This window comes from Sinocyclocheilus rhinocerous, unplaced genomic scaffold (genome assembly GCF_001515625.1).
Source record: "Sinocyclocheilus rhinocerous isolate Xijiao unplaced genomic scaffold, SAMN03320098_v1.1 scaffold1091, whole genome shotgun sequence".
Classification (NCBI taxonomy): Eukaryota; Metazoa; Chordata; class Actinopteri; order Cypriniformes; family Cyprinidae; genus Sinocyclocheilus; species Sinocyclocheilus rhinocerous.
Window position 1 is genome coordinate 275,104 of NW_015667412.1, and position 21,752 is coordinate 296,855.

Sequence of the window (21,752 nt, forward strand, 5' to 3'; positions counted from 1 at the left end):
GTTTTTAAAATGTATAAATTGCGGTGTACAGGGTTTATTATGAGGGGGTAGAATCCACAGCTCAGTACTCACTACTCAATACTCATGAGTACTTTTAAATAGGCTACTCTTTTACTCTTACTCAAGTAGTTTTTTGGACAAGTACTTTTATTCTACTCGCACTACATTTTTTGGAAGGTAATGGTACTTTTACTAGAGTATATTTTTTCAGTACTCTTTCCACCACTGGTTATTATCATCAACTAAAACTAGAAAAAAAAATTGTTGCTTGAAATAAAATAGATGTTAACTGAAATAAAATAAATAACATAAAAAAATAGATTAAAAATTTTATTTTATTTTATAAAAATTTTATTTTTATTTATTTTAACTAGTTGCAAAGGCAACATTTCTCATTTTTGTTTAGTTTAACTTTAACTTGATACTAAAATAACTAAAGCCAAATAAGTAATCTATTAAATAAATAAATAAAAACTATATAGGCATTTACAAAAAAAAACAAAAAATGTAAACTATACTTTATATGTATACTATATATATACTTTTTAATGTAACTATGTAACTATAATAGTATATTAATGACACTAAAATAAAACTTTCAAGTCATATTTTACCCTAACATTAAAAGAAAATTGGTATTTTGATTTATTTATAAAGAAAGAAAATGAACATAATACAATATCATCTGCATAAAAAAACAAAGCCTATATTAAGGAATATAAGTGTTTTCTTAATATTGTGACACAAAATAAGCACATATTACTAAAATGTAAAAAATAAATATATAATAATTATATTGTATTTAAATCATAAAACATCAGACATTTATACAGCACAATAATACATTTAAATGGAAGTGTTTGTTGTTCTGAATTTAATTTATACTTGTTTTCAATAAAAGAATATCTGCATTACAGTGAGAACTTGATGTAAATGTATTTTATGCAAAATATAATTTTTTATTTTTATTTTGAGGTGAAATTTGAAACATTTCTTTGTGAGATTCACCCACTGTGTAATATTCACATTTAGCCTAAATGTGAACTAACATAATAATATGCATAAGTCAGTGTGTGGTGACAGTCTAATAATATTAGAGCACATTTTTGACACATTTCACAGGTGCACAGAGAACTTTGCTCTTTAAAAATGGAAACACAAAAGCAATTAAATGCAAGACTCGGCTCAGCTTGGAAAACTATTAAATTAACAATACTTTGTTGATTTTGAAGTATGAGTTTCTGTCATCTACCTCCTCTAGTTCAGTTCCAAAATAAGCTTTTCTGGCTTGACGACTCACCGTATATTTTTAGGTGTATATTTCTGTTTCTATGGCAGTTATTTCACGAAAAAATCCTGAATATTATTCAGAAATAGGACTGTTAATTAAATTACAATTATATAAAATATTTAATCACAATGAGAATAAACTCAACAGAACTTTGTGTTTTTTTATATTAATACTAATATTAACAGTTTACCTCAAACTTCTTAAATTATATTTATATATAAAAAGAAAAGCAAACCCAAGGCCAAAATAATCCATCCTAACTGAAAACGCAAAAGGTACAACCAGCAACACTGCTATAATACAAAACAGAGATTTTTGCAACAGCCCACAGCAATCTACTGACATAAAATCCCACTAATACAAAATGTGTCTGGATGAACTAAACATAAAAGGAAAAGGCAACATGTGAAATCTGAGTCATAGTACCTTCAATGCAGAAATAGAGAAACGTCTCCCATTATCAGCTTCTCTAACCAAATGATCTCAGAGAAGGACAGACGCCTGACGCTGCATTCGCTTTAAATCTGGGCTGACCGGCAAAAAAAAAACAGGGCAGCATCACATCCATCCTCTACCACGAGGTGTCCTGCACTCGTACATGATATTACAGATATCATACGCTAATGCACTTCCATAACAAAAGCAGGCACAGGGGATCTGATCTAAAACCTTCTAAAGCAGCATCTTAACGCAAAAGATCTTCATTAGTGAGCGATTTGAAACACACTACATAACGGTCGGTGAGCCACACAAATAGAACACAAGCTTTGAATGTCAACCGATTTCAACAGAATTTGATGCTAACATACACAACATGCAGATCTGGTTAATGCACATGTGAAAGGCAAGCATCTTGTTTTTTTTTTGCTTTTGTAGAAGATTAAATCCATTCAGTTTTCCATGTATGCTCCAGACAAGGGAAATATTGACTTGCTTCCGATCTGTTAACATGCAAATCACGTCTAAATAAAGTTGCATACAATCAATTGTCTCAAATCAATCAGTGCCTTTAATCAGGAACTATTGCTTGTGGGCTGATAGAACAAAATAACAATTCTATTCTATTCAATTCTATTCGTTGAACAGGTTGTTTATTCAGAGTCGGCTGAATCTTCCGCTGATATTTCACAGCAGAGGCAGCCATTCATGAATGCAGAATGAAGCCACACCTAAATACCTGTGCACTCTTTCCGTACTTCAGTCCTGCATTATTTATTCATGTGATAATATACGCAGCATTCATGAAATCGATTCATTATTCATGTCATTTCCAAGAAGGCAATTCCAGAAATGTAACAGCTGGAAAGCTGCTTGTGTTTCTCTGTAGCAGTGCACTCGCTCCGGTTTGCGAGCAGGTTTACTCAGCAGTTGGAAACTCTGTGGACTGATTACACTATCAATCTGCAGTTTGGCAAACTCTGAAGATCTTTACAGAGCAACAGAGCGCTGAGCTTCACTGCAGGACAAACACTACTGAGCTACTGAAACCACACTCACATCACACCGACACTGACCTACAGCAGCAGCATCTGACTGACGCTTTCACATGCACTTTCTGAAAGAAGTTAATACCTTTATTAAGCAAGGATGCATTAAATTGATCAATAGTGACAGTGAGGATATTTATAATGTTACAGAAGATTTCTATTTCAAACAAATGCTGTTCTTTTGAACTTTTTATTCATCAAGGAATCCTGAAAAAATATATACATATCACTGTTTCCACAAAAATGTGAAGCAGCACAACTTTATCAACGTTTTCAACACTGATAATAATCAGAAATGTTTCTCGAACAGCAAATCAGCATATTAGAATGATTTCTGAAGATCATGTGACACTGAAGACTGGAGTAATGATGCTGAAAATTCAGCTTTGATCACAGGAATAAATTACATATTACATTATATTACAATAGAAAACAGTTATTTTAAATTGTAGTAATATTTCACAAAATTACTGATTTAATTGTTTGTTTGTTTTTTGATAAAAATAATTGAAGCCTTGGTGAGCAGAAGAGACTTCTTTAAAAAAAAAAAAAATGTAATAAATAAATAAAAATACTGTATTTGTGCAATGTTGAAAATCTGCTGATCTACCAAAACCATATTATTAACATGCTGCTGAAACCACACCGCTGATTAAAGTACTGACCTAACTATGCAATAAACCTCAACCTAAAAACAGACGAAAAATCAAGACGAAGATGAAGAATCAATATATTGACTTCTTTGTTTAGTTGACACAGAGAGCGTGAGATTACAGACTGATACAAGTTTCCTCACTAATGAAGGAAGAAAACATAACATTCATCTTTATTATTGCACCAGTAAAGCTTTACGATTTTAACTCTAATGCTGGTTTAAAATCTCATTTGAGATATAAAGCAGGTGATTTTGTAGATGCATTTTATAGTTTGTTAAATTGCAATTTACAGTGTATTGCAGGATACATTTATATAAAGTTCACCCAAAAAGCAAAATTTGCTAAACCTTTGGTGCATCAAAGATGCATAGAGTTTGAGTTTCTTGAGTTTGTTTCTTCTTGGGAACAGATCCTCTGCAGTGAATGGGTGCCGTCAGAATGAGAGTCCAAACAGCTGATAAAAACATCACAATAATCCACAAGTAATCCACACCACTCCAGTCCATCAGTTAACATCTGGAGAAGCCAAAAGCTGCGTGTTTGTAAGAAACAAATCCATTGTTAAGACATTTTTAACTTCAAAACATTGCTTATGGCCAAATTATGAGTCCATAATCCATAATAATGCTTCAGTGAAAAAGTCCTCCTGTTGTCTCTCACATCTAAATCCAGTAACATATTTGTTTAGAGCTGTTTTGGACTGTTTTGGCTTGTAAACGGTGCTTGCTCTGTGCAAATTTTTCTCCTGATTCAGACAAGACCACTTTTTCACTGGAGAAAGCATTATTATGGATTATGGACTGAAGTTAAAATTGTTTTAATGATGGACAAACACAGCTTTCCACTTCACAAGATGTTAACTGATGGACTGGAGTGGTGTGGATTACTTGTGGATTATTGTGATGTTTTTATCAGCTGTTTGGACTCTCATTCTGACGGCACCCATTCACTGCAGAGCCTCCATTGCTGAGACACTGATGCAATGCTGCATTTCTCCAAATCTGATGAAGAAACAAACTCATCCTAATCTTGGATCGCCTGAGAGTGTATTTTCAGCAAATGTTTATTTCTGAGAATTTCTGTTCCTTTAACTGTAGATTTCTTTAGTCACTGCAAGTATGTTCTGTACAATAAAAGCCAAACAGTGTAAAAATTAAAGTTTCATTTTGTAGTTGTAATGAAAGTGTCCCCACGCACATTTTTGTAGTATCACCCTGAGATTGTTTCAAGAAACTCCAGCTTATGGGAGATCTTATTGCTTTAATACGTATTAAAGATTCATTATGGATCTATTCAAGGCTCATAATTAATTCCAGAGACAACAGATTGTCAAGAGTCCCATAATTATTTGTTTTTTTTCCTCGTCTGTCTGTTATCAGTGGGATCCAAAACTCTAGTAAGCAATACACACAGCGTTAATTACTCCCACCTGCTGGAAACGCTATATCTCCATAACCTTTTCCTAATGGCTGTGAGGCCCATCGGCTCCCAGGTGTGTCATTATAGATCAGGCTGAGATTAGAGAGAGAGAACCAGCAGTGCAGGATTAAGAAACACAGGCTGGGGGTTCGTAGACTGACGGAGGGTTCACGAACGCACAATGATGCTCGGCCAATCAGGACGCAGAGCTCAGGAAAGAAGCCACATTTCACAGCGCTGCTGACTCGCGGGAAGAAACCGAGCCAGGAAGAGTAGACGGATGTCAGCAGATCTCTCTCGCTCTCCATTCTCTCCGTCTGAGATCTCAGTGCTGGACTTGCAGAAAAGAGAGCTCATTCAATTTCACTGATTAATTGGTCCATTTTCCTTTCCTAATGTCTTTATGCATATTTTAAATGGACCTTCTGTCCAGACACAGCACTGGGATAAGAAATGAAAGAGTTTGCTTGGGGCAAAAATGTTTTTAAAAAAAATGTCTGTCAAAAAGTAAAATAAAATAAATAACAATAAAAGTGTTTTATAAAAATGTTATGATAATTAATGATATTATATTATGTAATAATAAATAGTATTAATTATATGAACTAATCAGAAAAAAATCAATACTTAACCAATTACTTTTTTAAAATGACCATATTTCTAAAAAAAAATTTTTTTAAATATAACACATTACCATATAAAAACATAATTTATGCATATATATATATAAAATATATTTTATTGACTCACATTTTGACATATTTTTTTATTAATTTCCATAAAATGATATTTAAAACTAACTAAACACACAAATTCTCCACAGACTCAATAAAAATGAGTAAAGCTTGTCTGAGAAAACAACAGACGGCAACAGTTGCTGAAATAGAATTGGTCAGATTTTTTAAAGGCGGGGCTTATTTATTTACTTTTTTATTTATTTTTTTTAAATAATCAGTTCTGAAAACATTGAATCAGAAAAGAAAAACTCTCCCAAAAATTACATCAAAATCTGAAGTTAAACAGTAGATTGCTCTATAATCTAACATGAAAACCAGCCTAAATCATGTCAAATGTATTCTAGCCATAGAGTTTAATCGGTTATGATACGCAAATTTTTGAGGCAACAGCCAAAATTGTTCAGATTAAATTTACTGTGACGTATCTGTGACACAGCATGATGTGTGTTTTTAGATGCTCAGAAAAAAAAAAGTGCTCTTATAAAGGTAAAAGTGCCCCTAAAATTCATTCCTGGGGGCAAATATTAGCTGTTATTAAAAAAGTGAATTTTTGACACTGCACAGAATGCATCCGCCCGGTCCATAAATCTCTTAAGAGACTGAAAGGGATGCAGCAGACGGATGGAAGAGTGAGTGACATGCAGAAAGATGGAGGGACGATATAAAGGGCAGACGAGGTGAGGGAGAACAGAGAGAATGAAATATGAGGAAGATAAAGAATGACATTGCCGTTCATCTCCACAGAGAGACCTTCTGGAGAAAAACGGAAGACAGAAGACAGATGCTTTCCCATCCAGACAAAATAAAAACTGATGGACACGGTCAGATAGAGAGAAAGAGAGACTGAACGATCCTGTACAAACACCGATGAAACCCAAAGCAAATAAAAATAAGATCAAATGCAGAAAGATAACAAGCGAAGACAAATCCTGATTAACTAATCCAGCAGAGGAAAAAAAAAAAAAAAACAGGCAAAAAAACCTGGAAAGCCAAAGATGAAAGATTCAGTGACACTGTACAACAGACGAGGTACAAACAAACAGAAATGAAAAACGTCCTCCTAAAATTGAAAAAAATAAATAAATAAAAAATAAAAAAATTATATATATATATATATCAAGGCATCAGACAGAAACACAAATTGCATTTCCAAACATCGCTTCCACAACGATGGATGATTTAAAAATATATAAAAGGCCTCTTGGGAGAGAGAAACACTGGCTCTAGTGTAGGCTACTTGTATTATGTTTCAAAATTAATTCCCATTGTACTCTCGTTTTATATTATTACTTTGCATTATCCCTGTATTATTCCTGTATTATCCCTGTTTTATTTCCTTTACACTTTATTATATATATATATATATATATATATATATACACACACACACACACATATACATACATACATACACACATGTATGAACTCGTTATATATAAGTGAGTGAAATGAATAAGTGAACAGACAACACTCCAAAAAAAAGTTTTTTTTTCCAAATAAAAACAAAAATTATAATTTGGAACAAGAAAATTACTTAATTGCACACGCACACACACGCGCACACGCGCGTGCACACACACACACACACACACACACACACACACACACACACACACGCATTTCACTCCAAATTCAAAATATAAATACAAAATTATATTTTGAGTGAACAGATCAACACTTCAAAAAAGCATCTACTAATTAAACATTTTGTGAGATATATGCATAAAACAATGGGGGGGAAAAAATCAATAAATGGAAAACATTTACTTCATAGCATTTACTCAGGTTGCTTTAAGATTATATAGATGTTTTTCCTAGAAAACAAAATGGATAATGAGGAAAAATGGCTTTTTGTCTGCAGCAAATCAATGAATGATCAATAATGAGTCAATAAACTGACTCATAAATGTTTAGCTTCAATAATCTTCCTGATGCCTATGTTGAACAGTGTTTGAAGTAATTGCTCTCTTGAGTATGACGTCTGTGAGAGATCACACCTGGGAATCCCAGCGGACCAGAAACAAACACACAACCTCTGAGAGCAGCGATGGTTTCACCAAAATCACCGGATCTTCCTCTAGTCTACTCTGAATATGTTTGAGACCTGTCCCGGAAAACACAATGTGACTTGTAGTTCTTGTCTTACAAGTACATTGCAAACACACAGTGACATGATGGACTTTGGGTTCGAGAAGAAGCAGAAGACTCGGTTTTGAGGGATCACTCTGATGTCTGTGTGGTGTGTGTGTGTGTGTGACCCCTGAGCTCTGGTTTGTGACGGGGAGCTCAGCTGAAGGCCGTGTTTGACAATTCGGCTAAAATTCTGTCTTTTCTTTCCCTGTCACGAACTGTCAGACCCTGAGAACATCAGCAGCACGCCTCTGAATCTCTGCTCTAGCGGACTGAAAACCACAGACGGCCCTCACCAGAGATCTGTGTGCGTGAGCTCTAATCATGACTAAGCTACTGAAGTTTGAACAAAGAGAAAGTTGAGAATGCACACACACACACACATGCGTACACACACACGCACACACACACACATAAAAATGCATTTCATTCCAAAGTCAAGAAATAAACACATTTTTCGGACCATTAAGATGGTTTTACATTATTTTCTATTTCAATTATTGGATTACAGTACAAGGTTAATTTTAGTAGTAGTGTTAACTAAAACTAAAACGACAAAAAACACTTTCATTACTTATAAACTTAAAATAAATGTTAACTAATATAAAATAATATATATATATATATATATATAAACTTGTTTTATTTTCTCATTTCTCAGTATAGTTTAACTTGGAGTACCAAAATAACTAAAACTAACATATAAAAAGTAATGAAAATTATATATACATACTTGGAAAAAAATTTAAAATACAAATACACACACAACAAAATTACAAAATGACTAAATTCAAAGTGGAAACAGAAAATATAGAAAAAAAAATCTAATATAATTCAAAATCACACAACGTCATGGAGTTATTTTCATTTCCACTTTTTAAACATAGCAGTGACTTTGTCTGATTTTTTTGACACAAATACAGTTCAGCCGCAAGATGAGGTCATAACCTTGATAGAGAGAGATAGAGCAGGCCGTGTCTTCAGCTTCATCCCTGGAGAATGTGCTTCTCTCTGCTTTCAGCTTTGTCCCTGGAGAAAGCAGCATCTCTCTGCTCTGTGTCCCTCACCTGCACTTCCTCTGTCTGATATTGCCTTTAGTCCTATAATAACCCATTTTATATTCTCCATTTTGCACGGTGTCGTTCTCCTCCTCCTCGCTTTCTTTACCTGTCAACACACCTCACCGAGTCTGCTGTTACAGAGCGAAAGATCGGTGGTTGGAACAGCTGACTCTTCCCATCTCAGTGTGGCCTTTACACTCCGCCGGAGTGTGAGACACGTCTCCATCACAATCACAAACACTGCTACCTCACTGTTCGGTTATTCTGACATTTCAGGTACATGCCGTTTTTATCTGCTCTGTAGGTGATTGTGCTCAAACTCTGGAGGTGAAAGTTTGGGATATAATGCATGAATCACAGCTGGAATGATGGAATAATAATTAATTCATCTCTAGGGCTACATGGTGTCTTTTTCAGCGGAGTGTTAATTTTAAAAATATTTTGTTACATTGTTGCATTACACTAATGAAAGTAACTTACATTGCTACTTTTTGAAATACCAAACAAAATAAATAAATAATAATAAAAATACCAATATTATTTACTAATAAAATAAAAAATACAGTAAAATCAGTAATACTGAAAAATATTACAATTTAAAATAACAGTTTTCTATTTGAATATATTTTAAAATATAATTTATTTCTGTGATCAAAGCTGAATTTTCAGCATCATTACTCCAGTCTTCAGTGTCACATGATCCTTCAGAAATCATTCTAATATGCTGATTGTTAAAAACATTTCTGATTATTATCGATGAGCTGCAAATATTGTGCTCCATCATGTTTTTTGTGAAAATGTGATCATTTTCTCAGGATCGCTGATGAATATAACCTTCAAAACAACAGTATTTACTTGAAAAAGTATTTATTAATATTAATCTAATTAAGATCAACACTTCAAATCTAACTACACTTCTTAATCTATTTAATCGAATCGAATCTACTTAATATTAACTTAATATTAACTGTCTTTCCTGTCACTTTAATGCATCCTTGTTGAATACAAATTAAAAAACATATTTTACTCACCCCAAGAATGGTATAGGCTAGTTTAAAGTAACATATTAATCATTTTTGCATCAGTATTTTTTTTTTTTATTCAAAACAATAATTTTTTTGTAAATTTTCTCAATGCAACATCTAAACCGTTGAACTTTCCTAAATAAATAATTACTTAAGTAAAGAGATAAATAAATATAAGTGATAGAAGTAACATTATATTGAACAATACATGTTATAAATTTAACTAGATTAAATTATTGGATTATGAGGTTTATTGTTGTACAAAACTTTCATTTGACATTTCATTATTCACATAATCAGAAAAACATACAACTACATTCTCGAGCATTTGTGCTGAGCTAAAAGAGTCTCAAATTCTTCCACCCATAAGAGAGTGAGAGAGAGAAACAGCATGAGGCTCAAGCATAAGGTTCACTCAAGACATCCTCAAAGTGAACGAATGAGTCATTTCCCCATCACAGTCAGTCTGACTGGAGCAACCAAGGCTAATGGATCCATAACGGTGTACTTTCTTACTTTCTCCTCCCTTCCTTTTCCTTTTCTACATTTACCTCACTCGAGAGGAGAGAGAGAGCGAGAGGGCAGAGGAGGGACAGGTCACGCTCTTTGACTGGCGTCAGTCTGATGGGCTGTAAAGAGTTAAACGTGCAGAGAGCTTCACAACACAACAGAAGCGCCGCACGCATTACTCTCAGCGAGGAGAGAACAAAACAAGAGAGAACATGTGAGGCATGCTGTTTGAGCACGTGTCCAGGTCTTGCTCTGTCATAGTGACCATATGAAAGCCTACAGGCTTTATTTTCTGACCAGCATGATGAACAATGTGAGAGTGAGAATGAGAGAGAGAAATCATCACACTGTCCAACCTCGAGATGACCCCTGCAGCGCGTGCTTTATATCATGATGAGACTTCCCATTGACTTCTATTGATTTTTAAACCGTTTTATTTGCTGTATCCTAAGATATATTTTATATAAAAAGATGCAAAACCCACCGTCATGATGGCAAAGTGATCCATATGGTTTGTTATACAGTTGCCAGGGTGTTAATTATGATGGATGATTAAAGTAATTTTACACAAAAATGAAAATGCAAAATAACCATTTAATTTATGATATGACAACTGGAACCTACACATTGAATAAAACATGCAATGCAGTGACCGATTTAACTTACCTTATCTTTTTTAAAAATAGCATCCTAGTTTAACATACAGTACTATATATTTTTTATACATATATATTTTTGTATATTTTACAGGGCATGGATGGATAGATGGAACGACAGACATAATGTCAGAATAATACATAGAACGATGGATGGATGGATGGACGGACATATAGATAGAACAAAGGATGAATGGATGGATGGAACGAGAGATATCATGACAGAATGATACACAGAATGATGGATGGATGGAACAACAGACATAATGACAGAATGATGGATGGATGGAATGACAGACATAATGACAGAATGATGGATGGATGGAATGACAGACATAATGACAGAATGATGGATGGATGGAATGACAGACATAATGACAGAATGATGGATGGATGGAATGACAGACATAATGACAGAATGATGGATGGATGGAATGACACACATAATGACAGAATAATACATAGAAAGATGGATGGATTCATGGACAAATAGATAGAACAAAGGTTGATTGGATAGATGGAACAACAGACAAAATGACAGAATGATACATAGAATGATGGATGGATGGATGGACAGATAGATAGAACAAATGATGGATGATAGATGGATGATGGATGGATGGAACGACAGACATAATGACAGAATGATACAACGATGGATGGACAGATAGACAGAACAAAGGATGGATGTATGGATAAATGGATGGATGGAATGATTCGATGGATGGATAGATAAAACTAATGGATGGATGAAACGACAGACATAATTGACAGAACAATACATAGGACGATGCATGGAGTGATGGACAGACAGATAGACGGATGGATGGATAGAACGATAGACAGATAGACAGACTGACAGATGAATGGACGGATTGATAGAACAATACATGGATAGATGGATGGATGGACAGAAATAATGGCAGAAAGATAGATGCAACATTGATAGGTGTTTCAAACAGTGTAGTCAAGTCCATCTCAGCCAAGCCCCCGGTACAATTTTGACAGAGAGGAAAACCACAGAAAAAAATGAAATTGGGCTAATATTGGACTAGTTTTGAATAGCAATTGGGCTGGTTTTGATTCGCAGACCTGGCAACCCTGATTTCAAATAGTTTGCTCAGCAGTTGCTTGGTGGTTGCTTATTGGCCTAATTCAAAAGAGTCCATGCCCAGCTCTAAATATGGATGGATGGATGGACAGATAGATAGAACAAAGGATGGATGATCTTACCATTTCTTGCTAATCTATTGGACTTTCTTTCCCTTAAGTCGAATCACTTATAACAGCACAACTCTACTCAGCATGACACAGAACAACGACAGCAAAGCCTCATCCATACACAAACACACAGGATTATGCCCACCCACTAAACGCAATACTAATTTCACTTTACTGGAATCTAAACTAACTGGTGTTAATGCAGTAATTTTGCATCCAGTGGGAGTCCAGCCCAAATCTGAATCACTAATCTCAAAAGAACCTTGCTGGCATCTTCTGGCCTGAAGCAGCATCCGTTCTGCCAAAGTTAAACATGTTTATCAGCAAGTTTTGTTCACGATCTGGAATAGCTCAGCTTTCTGCTCCTGGCCCCTAATTTCGCAGGTCACTGCTCTGGATTATTAGCCTTCCGGATGCTTCCATTTTCCCTGAACCAGCAAATCTGTTGAGTTTGGTTAAGAGATGCGAGGAGTGGAAGGGGGACACAATGATCTCAGAAGAAGAGAGAGAGGAGCCCCTGTCATGACGACAGATGAATCTGCCAACTGCACGACACCTGCTCCCACAGCGACGGGCTGGTGGCCAATGAGAGCGAGTGGGTGGGCGCAGCAGGGTCCTGGCTGATTGTACGCATGCATATGTATGAGTGTGTATAGTGCCTGCCGTCCCAGCAGGCTATGAGTCTGTTCCTGTTCTTCATTCTTGTGCTGCACAAAATTACCAAGCACATGCCAGGTAATAAGGTAAAGGGACGGGATATTGTGGTACAGTATAGGAACAGAGATTTCACAGGCGTCTCTATGCTTCCTTCAAGCTCGACATAATTCTATATTCTGAGGCAGCTGTAATCTGACAATTTCATGTTCATAAATATCTAAAGAGTTTAAAACAGGCAGAGAAAACATGGTGGAAGGATTGAAAAATAGATCAAAATTCAAGAGCTTTCCTAGACTGTAAAAAAATCATGTGAGGCATGCTGTTTGAGCACGTGTCCAGGTCTTGCTCTGTCATAGTGACCATATGAAAGCCTACAGGCTTTATTTTCTGACCAGCATGATGAACAATGTGAGAGTGAGAATGAGAGAGAGAAATCATCACACTGTCCAACCTCGAGATGACCCCTGCAGCGCGTGCTTTATATCATGATGAGACTTCCCATTGACTTCTATTGATTTTTAAACCGTTTTATTTGCTGTATCCTAAGATATATTTTATATAAAAAGATGCAAAACCCACCGTCATGATGGCAAAGTGATCCATATGGTTTGTTATACAGTTGCCAGGGTGTTAATTATGATGGATGATTAAAGTAATTTTACACAAAAATGAAAATGCAAAATAACCATTTAATTTATGATATGACAACTGGAACCTACACATTGAATAAAACATGCAATGCAGTGACCGATTTAACTTACCTTATCTTTTTTAAAAATAGCATCCTAGTTTAACATACAGTACTATATATTTTTTATACATATATATTTTTGTATATTTTACAGGGCATGGATGGATAGATGGAATGACAGACATAATGTCAGAATAATACATAGAACGATGGATGGATGGATGGACGGACATATAGATAGAACAAAGGATGAATGGATGGATGGAACGAGAGATATCATGACAGAATGATACACAGAATGATGGATGGATGGAACAACAGACATAATGACAGAATGATGGATGGATGGAATGACAGACATAATGACAGAATGATGGATGGATGGAATGACAGACATAATGACAGAATGATGGATGGATGGAATGACAGACATAATGACAGAATGATGGATGGATGGAATGACACACATAATGACAGAATAATACATAGAAAGATGGATGGATTCATGGACAAATAGATAGAACAAAGGTTGATTGGATAGATGGAACAACAGACAAAATGACAGAATGATACATAGAACGATGGATGGATGGATGGACAGATAGATAGAACAAAGGATGGATGATAGATGGATGATGGATGGATGGAACGACAGACATAATGACAGAATGATACAACGATGGATGGACAGATAGACAGAACAAAGGATGGATGTATGGATAAATGGATGGATGGAATGATTCGATGGATGGATAGATAAAACTAATGGATGGATGAAACGACAGACATAATTGACAGAACAATACATAGGACGATGCATGGAGTGATGGACAGACAGATAGACGGATGGATGGATAGAACGATAGACAGATAGACAGACTGACAGATGAATGGACGGATTGATAGAACAATACATGGATAGATGGATGGATGGACAGAAATAATGGCAGAAAGATAGATGCAACATTGATAGGTGTTTCAAACAGTGTAGTCAAGTCCATCTCAGCCAAGCCCCCGGTACAATTTTGACAGAGAGGAAAACCACAGAAAAAAATGAAATTGGGCTAATATTGGACTAGTTTTGAATAGCAATTGGGCTGGTTTTGATTCGCAGACCTGGCAACCCTGATTTCAAATAGTTTGCTCAGCAGTTGCTTGGTGGTTGCTTATTGGCCTAATTCAAAAGAGTCCATGCCCAGCTCTAAATATAGATGGATGGATGGACAGATAGATAGAACAAAGGATGGATGATCTTACCATTTCTTGCTAATCTATTGGACTTTCTTTCCCTTAAGTCGAATCACTTATAACAGCACAACTCTACTCAGCATGACACAGAACAACGACAGCAAAGCCTCATCCATACACAAACACACAGGATTATGCCCACCCACTAAACGCAATACTAATTTCACTTTACTGGAATCTAAACTAACTGGTGTTAATGCAGTAATTTTGCATCCAGTGGGAGTCCAGCCCAAATCTGAATCACTAATCTCAAAAGAACCTTGCTGGCATCTTCTGGCCTGAAGCAGCATCCGTTCTGCCAAAGTTAAACATGTTTATCAGCAAGTTTTGTTCACGATCTGGAATGGCTCAGCTTTCTGCTCCTGGCCCCTAATTTCGCAGGTCACTGCTCTGGATTATTAGCCTTCCGGATGCTTCCATTTTCCCTGAACCAGCAAATCTGTTGAGTTTGGTTAAGAGATGCGAGGAGTGGAAGGGGGACACAATGATCTCAGAAGAAGAGAGAGAGGAGCCCCTGTCATGACGACAGATGAATCTGCCAACTGCACGACACCTGCTCCCACAGCGACGGGCTGGTGGCCAATGAGAGCGAGTGGGTGGGCGCAGCAGGGTCCTGGCTGATTGTACGCATGCATATGTATGAGTGTGTATAGTGCCTGCCGTCCCAGCAGGCTATGAGTCTGTTCCTGTTCTTCATTCTTGTGCTGCACAAAATTACCAAGCACATGCCAGGTAATAAGGTAAAGGGACGGGATATTGTGGTACAGTATAGGAACAGAGATTTCACAGGCGTCTCTATGCTTCCTTCAAGCTCGACATAATTCTATATTCTGAGGCAGCTGTAATCTGACAATTTCATGTTCATAAATATCTAAAGAGTTTAAAACAGGCAGAGAAAACATGGTGGAAGGATTGAAAAATAGATCAAAATTCAAGAGCTTTCCTAGACTGTAAAAAAATTTACAAAGTTGTAAATAAAACAAATATTATTGGAGTTTCAGTTTTTCTATTTAAAAATGTAATTCAATGTTACTTGTCATTTCTATGTAATCATTTGTTAAATTTGCCAAAAATTTGAGAAAATTGTTTCAAAGTACGTCATACACCATTTTTAGTGTACTATTCATTAATGCAATTAATACACAAAACTAAATTATAAATGAATTATATAGAATGACAGAACAATAGAACGAGAGTTACAATGATAGAACGATAGACAGTGTTAGAACAATAGAGCTGTAGATAGAATGATAGAATGAGAGATAGAATGATAGAACGTTAGAATAACAGATAAATAGAATGATGGAGCGTTCGAATGACAGACAGACAGACAGACAGACAGATAGACAGATAGATAGATAGATAGATAGATGCTTTCTTATGATGATGTTAAAATTATTAGAACAATTATTTGTACGTTCATTAGGGAAATAAATATGAGGAGCATCAGCGCAGTGGAGTTTGAAATTTTACACTGAAGCATTCGCTTTGCTTTCATTCAGTAGGAATTGCTTCAGGGCAGGGTATGTTGTCGACACACACACACACACACACTGTGCAGAAGAGGAAGTCATCGGTGTGTGTGTGTGTTTGTGTGAAAACTGCAGCAGTTACTGACTTAAACTCTCACTCACGTCTCAATGCTGAACGCACACACAGAGCATTAACTAGCAGCCAGCCATTGCAGTCCTGCATCCCGCCTCACAGTCCTGGGACAATTTTATTTGCAATAGTGCAGTCAAGCAGGAAAACAAGAGAATGAAGAAATCAGAGGAGAGGAGAAGCTGCTCCATTCTCAAAATGAAGATGACTTGATGAGTGAATATGATAAAAATGTCAAACAGCTCAAGCACACACATGCTCTGCCTCCATGTCTGAGCATCACATCTTCAGAGGATTCAAACACTGATGTACATGAGGGACATACAGGAGAAGCTCTTGGCTTGCCCTCTACCTTCTCCTAACATACTATGTTTGCATGCTTGCATGTTTTCTGAAGCATTGTAGTGATTGCATAATGACTCTAGAGATGCCTCAAGATTTCCCTCCATGCCTCGTGACTCTGTCATATTAATCTATAAATCAAGAGACAAGCAGGCGCATATGCATGACAAGCTGTAGATTAATTAGAAGAATTGGTGGCTATGTTTGGAATATTATACCATACAGATCTGAAGTATGATAAAAGTATCATGGTTTCACCCCTTTTCACTAATTGATTTCCATGGCTTGAGGGCAATTTCTAGCTGATGAAAATGAAATAGGCCTAATGTAGTTAAGAATAACTAGAAAAATTTATATTTGCTATAAAAATTGCCATTAATAATTAAAATTTCCCATTAAACTTTCCAGGATTGAAGATCACAGATGTTTCCAGGTTTGCCATGATTTTAGGAAGCCTTAAATACTGCAACATGCAATATTGGCCAACATTAGGGTGAATTCAGGTAAATTGGGATGTTCCAACTATCCTGGTCCCATTATGTCCCATTATATGATTAATGAACTAGAATTAGGTCTAATATCAACTTGGATTTTTCCCTTTTTGGACTCTTGGAAAGGACTTTTGGACGTCTGTCTGTCTGTCCCCAGATAGCACACGTACGTCTGCAAGATGTCTGTTAAAGATCGCTTCATCTGGAAAGCATCTGCTGTGTACAAACATCTCATAGACGTCTTTAAGATGTCAGTTTTACATACATTCTAAATCATAAACATCTTAAAGACATTTTCTAAACATCTATTTGACATCTTATGGGAAACGTCCTATAGACGCATTGCAGATGAGCAAACACGTCTTGCAGATGTAAATGCAGACGTCAAATAGACATCTATGTGATGTACCTGTGCTATCAGGGTCGTAATTCAGACTGCCAACAATTGTACACAAAATTGTTTTAAAAATTATTTACGAGATGATATATAAATGCCAGTCGCAAAAAAGCAACACAGTGTGTAATTCCACTGCTTCAAACTTTTTTAGCATTGCATACTGAATTTTATTTCACATTTTTAATGGCACTGCAATTTCGCTGACCTCGCTGCACGCCGTCTCGACACATCAGCCAACCTGATGTCAGCAAAAACGAAAGCGCAAAATGAGTAGCAGGTAGAGAGCGTTTTTTCATTGGCTGGCCGCTCCCCTGACTCTCTCGGCTGTTTAGAGTCCGGTGTGATTTCTCATAATGCAGAATAAGGGAATGGTGCCATTTCATGCATGGAATTAAAAAAAAAAGTAGGCATACAGTAGGCTAGTATTTCACACTGAACAAACCCTGAATGCTCGTTTTAAATGGGCGGGGAGGAGAAGGGAACCTCCATCTGCAGAAAAACCGAGGGAACCCCGCCTGCATGGTGCATCCCCGTCAGGTCCCGAGCAATAAAGTGCCCTTTATCACATCTCTAACATTTAGACCGTTTAAACATCTATCCACCGCACTGCCTTATTTATATCAGATTCAACAAATAAAACAATTATGATATGAAGGTCACATAGTAAGAGTCCCGTTTATGTAACCAAACAAACAAAATACATTATAATAACGGACTTTGTGATGGATTGAAGACACATCATGGAAGCTAAAAGATGACAATCGACCCCTGTGCGGACTGCTTTCAGTTAAAGCGATCACACTGACATAAAGACACAAACAAGTGGCCACAGACACCAAAGGGAAGCCAACATGCGCATATATATGCAAGCCACAACTAAAAAAAAATGACTATAATAGTTAAGCAGCAGTCATATGGTTATATACATGCACATATATATCCTAAAATCCTGTATAAACGCAGTGCACATCTCGCATCATGACCAAACGCAACTATGGGAATCTGCACACAAACATGCAATAACAATACTTTAAGAACTAAAAATAATAACAATCCTTTTGCATGTTATATCTGTATCAAAAGGACCATTGAAGAACATGTTCTGACATTTAAAAGCCAAATAAGTTGAAGGCTTCGTGTTATTCCAGTTTACACCTGCTCTTTGACTGGTGCTCGTTTACTTTTCAGTCTCAAACAGAAGCAAGCATCATCATACTGAGAGCTGAAGCATGAAAACGCATCTCAAATGAAGCCGCGTTTCACGTTTTGCGCGATCAAACGTTTGTTCAGGACAAGTTTCAATCGCGTTTGATTTGTTGTCGTACCTTGTATCCTAGTTTGCTGTGTTGTTCAAGGCAGGCGTGGCTGTGAAGCGCATGTTGCTGCTGGGTCATTCATTGAAAAACTGCTCCGCTTGAGCTGATATGTGTGATATGTGTGTCTCTCTGCGGTTTGACTCTGTTGTATTTCACTCTCTCGTGCAGTGGAAATACTCTCGAGCGCGCACTCCACGCAGCCTGGCGCGTCCTGCGGTGGGGAGGGTGATACGCGAACGCGCAAGCGACTAAACACGAGAGCGCGCATTGTTTCATCTAAAAGGTGACAGACATGAAGGAAAATAATGAAGTCAGCTGACATGTATACTGGCAAAGTCTACAATCTATCTATCCATCCATCCATCCATCCATCCATCCATCCATCCATCCATCCATCCATCCATCCATCCATCCATCCATCCATCCATCCATCCATCCATCCATCCATCCATCCATCCATCCATCCATCCATCCATCCATCCATCCATCCATCCATCCATCCATCCATCCATCCATCCATCCATCCATCCATCCATCCATCCATCCATCCATCCATCCATCCATCCAGCTGTCTGGCTGTCTATCTATCTAATCCTCAAGCACTCATACAACCCTCTGATATGTAACATTATGGAATGTTATGATATCAGAGATAATAATTTTCTTAACTGTATATTCAATAATGAAAATGAAAAAGAAATTCTGATATCTGCTTTCTCGATTCTGGTTAAGGATTCTGAACAACTTTTACTGAAAGTAGCTAATAGCCGTAAAGCTAGACTGGTATAAATGATACAACTTAGATAGTAGATAAAGAAAATGGTATTTCACTTCACAGTTGCTACTGTGCAGTCACTTATACAGTTGCACACATAGGCGGAGCGTGTGTAAGGCGCTGGCCACGGGGGTCTTGGGGCAAAAACTGACACTAAATTGGACAAAAATGCCCCTACACAAATAAATTAAATCTATTACGTCTGTTGCTAACAAAGTGTAAATGAATAGAAAGTGTCGACTGCGTATTAAATTAAGATTTGCTCATGTTGCACCGTATTTCATTTTAGGCGTTTTTACAGCGTTGCGCATTATAACCAATCACACACGATCCTGTTGAGCTTATGAATGCAATGGCCAATCAGAGGCGTTCAGATGAGTCATCGCTGAAACTAAGCAGCTTTGCTGAATGCGCGCAGGTTCGATGACTGAATTCCGCGAATTCTCTCATCATAAACAACAAAGCGCAGATGTACGCACAATGTAAGTAAGATATTCATTTCGTAGTGTAGACAGCTTCAGTGATTATAACTATTGTTTTGTTTTTTTGAGAGTGCGATAGATCAAAGTTAGTGATAATGTCATTTATGTACATAATTTATTAGCCGTTAATAATAACCGTGGGAAGGAAACGTTATACACTCTAAAAAATGCTGGGTTAAAAAGGGACAACCCCAGCTATTGGGTTGTTTTGACCCATCGGTTGGGGTGTTTTGAACCAACCGCTGGGTCAAATCAACCCAACCGCTGGGTCAAAACAACCCAATAGCTGGGTTTGTCCCTTTTTAACCCAGCGCTGGGTTATATTTAACCCAGCATTTTTTAGAGTGTATAATTATCAATTTCTAATGTTTTCATTAAACTGTAATCACATTAAATACAAATTCAGTCCCATTAAACATGTTTTATTAGCCTACATGACACCCATGTCTGGTTCTTGCCTAAAAAAGACAGGTTTATGATGTTTGTATTTAATAGATTTGGCTGCTTTTAGTCTTACCCTGGAGTTGGTTCACCCTCCGCCTATGGTTGCACATGTAATTTGTGTTCCAAACCTGTATGCATTTCTTTCTTATGTTGGACACAGAAGACAATATTTTGGGGAAAAAATGCATCATACAGTGTCAGTGGGGTCCAGTGTTCTTTAAGCAGTGTTCTTCAAAATATCTTATTTTGTGTTCTGCAGAAGAAAGAAATGTGACGACATGAGGGTGAGTAATTGGTCATTTTCATTTCGGGGTATTCCTTTAAGTTGCTCTAATTGAAATGGAATTGAAAAAGCATGTAAAACTAATGTTTAATCATTTAGCACAGACATTGTTCATTTTTATTTCATTAAAATCCTGGTACATCAAAATTAAAATATTTTCAGTTCCCACCACATTCTGTAAAATCCTGTTAAATTATTTGATAAGTCAATAACGCTCTCTGCAGGTTATAATGAGAACTTGCAGTCTAGTGATGTACAAAAACATGCATTTCATGCATAGTTTGTTTTGTCGTAATGCGTATCTGTATTTTTCTTTCCAAAATGGTCTCAGTTTTGTTAAGATGGAAACTATAATCTGGAAACTGATCGTTTCAGAGATAGAAGAGTTAGTAACAGTGATAGTTCAGAAGTCAGATCAGAAATGTCATTAATCATGAGATTTATTGGTCTTTACAAAACCAAGAAGTCTTTTGTTCAGAAACATTATTCCATTTTATTTTATATTATTTTGTATTTTATAAAGTCAATAACTTATTGGGTAGGTTAGGCCTACCATCACACGCAGTCTCTAACACGCACAGCATCAGACATTATGAACGAATTATCTAAAATCTTTATTTCATATGAAATTTTTTTTTTTTTCATAAATGAAACATTGTTTGATGAAGTGTCTTTTTCGAGTCTAATTTTAAGTCCCACAGGTGGTCAGCTAAACGTTCGTGTAAAATAAACACTAGTTCGTGTTAATGTTTATTTATTTATTTATTTATTTAGTCATTTGGCAGACGCTTTTATCCAAAGCGACTTACAAATGAAATAATGTGCTGAAAT

The 21,752-nt window shown here is 36.4% G+C and overlaps 1 pseudogene; it reads right to left on the reverse strand.

Annotated features, from left to right (window-relative positions):
- The window catches only part of LOC107733920 (sodium/calcium exchanger 2-like), a 100,546-nt pseudogene extending 81,408 nt beyond the window's left edge, over positions 1–19,138 (reverse strand).
- Positions 19,139–21,752: the final 2,614 nt, after the last annotated feature.